Source organism: Papaver somniferum, unplaced genomic scaffold, assembly GCF_003573695.1.
Source record: "Papaver somniferum cultivar HN1 unplaced genomic scaffold, ASM357369v1 unplaced-scaffold_0, whole genome shotgun sequence".
Lineage (NCBI taxonomy): Eukaryota > Viridiplantae > Streptophyta > Magnoliopsida > Ranunculales > Papaveraceae > Papaver > Papaver somniferum.
This window is the reverse complement of record NW_020618823.1, coordinates 1,041,754-1,044,239: the sequence shown is the minus strand read 5'-3', so window position 1 is coordinate 1,044,239 and position 2,486 is coordinate 1,041,754. Positions and strand designations below refer to the sequence as shown.

Below are 2,486 nucleotides of genomic sequence, written 5' to 3'. Positions count from 1 at the left end.
ATTTTGTTTCTTGAAAGCATTCTAAAATTGTATCGCTAAATTAATTAAGTCAAAAAGTAACTTCTCAAAGTGTTTTAAAAATATTTACCTGTGTGACAAAGAGTGATTTTTCCAATTAAAATTTGTATTGTTCAATTTCAACCGGTACTCACGTCATAGCAACGTTTTGTTCATGTGTTTTAGTAATGAAAAAAGCTACACCTGCACCCAACTTTAGAGTCTTGTCGTCTAACTATGACACTGTATAAATGGGGAACAATTTTCATTTGTTTACTTTGTTTCCCTATCCGTTTACCTGGTATTCATGCACTTTTTTGAATTATGCTAGAAAGCAACAGCTAGTAAGCGTTTATTAGTAAACAAATAGTGTATCATTTCATCTTAAAACTAGTTTGCATTCGAAATTTAATATCATTCCATTTTAAGTTTGCATTCGGACTTTTAATTTTAATAGATGAATAATCTATGTCTTAGTTATAACTAGTAGTAGTATATACAAATTTGAGAGACTGGACTAACAGAAGTTGCAAAGCACATCTCATATGATACCGTACTTTGATGCCCATCTTTTGATTGTATGAGATCTATTGAGATAGTGGAGAAAACTGAATTGAGAACATACCATCTTGATGCATCTAAAGGGAGTTACATCAACTAACTAGACCGCGACCATACCAAGATGGTAAATAAGTGAAAGACAACATCACCGAACGATCATTGATTCAGCATTTTTGTGCACCTTGAAATAAATCTAGAATTTTTGTGTACTTTCTGCTTGATGGTTTGACTTTTTTTTTTTATCAATAGGCCCCTTAGTGTCAATTCGTTTTTTTTTCTTCCCTAAAACTTGGCTACTTAGTTTAAGACCCACTCAAAATGTTTAATTGTTTGAGATATATCCTATAAGTTAAAAGGGGTCATATTGACTTTTTATCCATTTATTTTTTAATGACTGATACGTCCCTGATTAGTTAGTGTTAATTAGATATGTTAGTTGTTAATCAACTGTGTAGGGCTGGCAATGGATAACCGATATCCGATATCCATTTCCGAAATCCGACATCCTATAGGATTTAATCCGACATATCGGATATCGGATATCGGAATCCGTTATGCTATCGGATATTTCCTCTTAACGATATCGATATCGGAATAGGTTGTTTCCGTTAGGTTAATATCCGATATCCGATAGTCTAGGGGTGTACTTGTAATTTCCTACCCCTAGGTATATGTGTCGCATGTCGGGAGAGAATAACCCATTTCATTCATTCTACGGTTTCTACCAAAAGTTCGTTTTTTCTCATTCTCTAACAGTGATTCACTGGTTCGTGATTTGATCGAGAGAGGGGGACTGAGCGATCGATTTGATCGTGATTTGGTCGAGAATATTGATGATTAGAGACTCTCAATCAAGAAGTAAGTCATTGTTTGTGTTTTCTATTATTGTTTCGAAGTTTAGGTTTTTTTTCCCCAAATCGATTGCGTATTTAATTGTTTTTGTTGTCTATTATTGTTGCGAATAGCGGATTGTAGGTGGGTTTGATGTATATTTTGAATTATAAAATTGTATGATGTTTAATTTTGATTTTAGAGAGTTAGGGTTTGTGATGTTCTTCCCTAAACTAGAAATTAGGGTTTATAAGAAGAACTTAGAAGGGAAATAACTGTTTGAGTTTCTATTGGATTTATATGAATTTGAAATTCTTTGTTGTCTGGAATCAAAAAATCAAAGTATTTGAGAACTAATTTTGTTGATTGTTAGCAAGTTACAGCAAAATGTAAATATCTAACAATACACTTTTTTTGTTGATCCAAGGGTTAAAGCTTTTGTATCGTCTGGAGGATCATCTTCTTGGCACATATCAAGTAGGTTTTCTATCTGTTAGTTTTCTATCTGTAAAAGCAAGTTAATGCCTAATCGACTGTTTTGAATTTGAATCTTCCTTTTAGTTTAATTTTTTCATTTCTATGTTAATATGTCAACTGATTTCAAGAAATCTTTGTGAGATTTTGCCCCTGCTACTTTCATTTTTATACTATTTGGAATCACTATTTGTTTTTCTTTCTAATTGATTGTTTCTGTTTAATCCTTTTTTATGTCATATGTACATTAATGAACTCATGAACTGTGTGTTTATTTCTGGGTTGTCGTTGTTCTCAGAATGTCTCAAAGTGAAAAAGCATCCAATAGAGTTGGAACTCCAAGCTGCAGTCAACCAATTTCCCAACAGCCAGAACAAGAAGATCAAAGTGTTGCTTCAACAATTGCTTCAACAGCACCTTCTTCGAGTAATAAGAGATCATTAGCAAAATGGGTTAGGTTCACATATAAGATAATTTTTGGGGATAATGAACGTGCATCAGTTGAGTATGAGAAGTTCAGAATAGACTTGACCAAAATTTTCAAGGCATATGAATCTCAAAACAACACTTCAGCTCCTGCTTTCTTTAGCAACTCTGTCTCTCGCATGGATGTAAGAGGCCCA

At 33.2% G+C, this 2,486-nt stretch overlaps 1 long non-coding RNA gene across 1 annotated transcript; it reads left to right on the top strand.

The window, feature by feature from the left end:
- Positions 1-1,355: 1,355 nt before the first annotated feature.
- Positions 1,356-2,275, top strand: LOC113325888. The gene is made up of 3 exons (XR_003348151.1): positions 1,356-1,416; positions 1,817-1,866; positions 2,162-2,275. It is a non-coding gene; the product is annotated as an uncharacterized LOC113325888 (long non-coding RNA).
- The last annotated feature ends 211 nt before the right edge of the window (positions 2,276-2,486 follow it).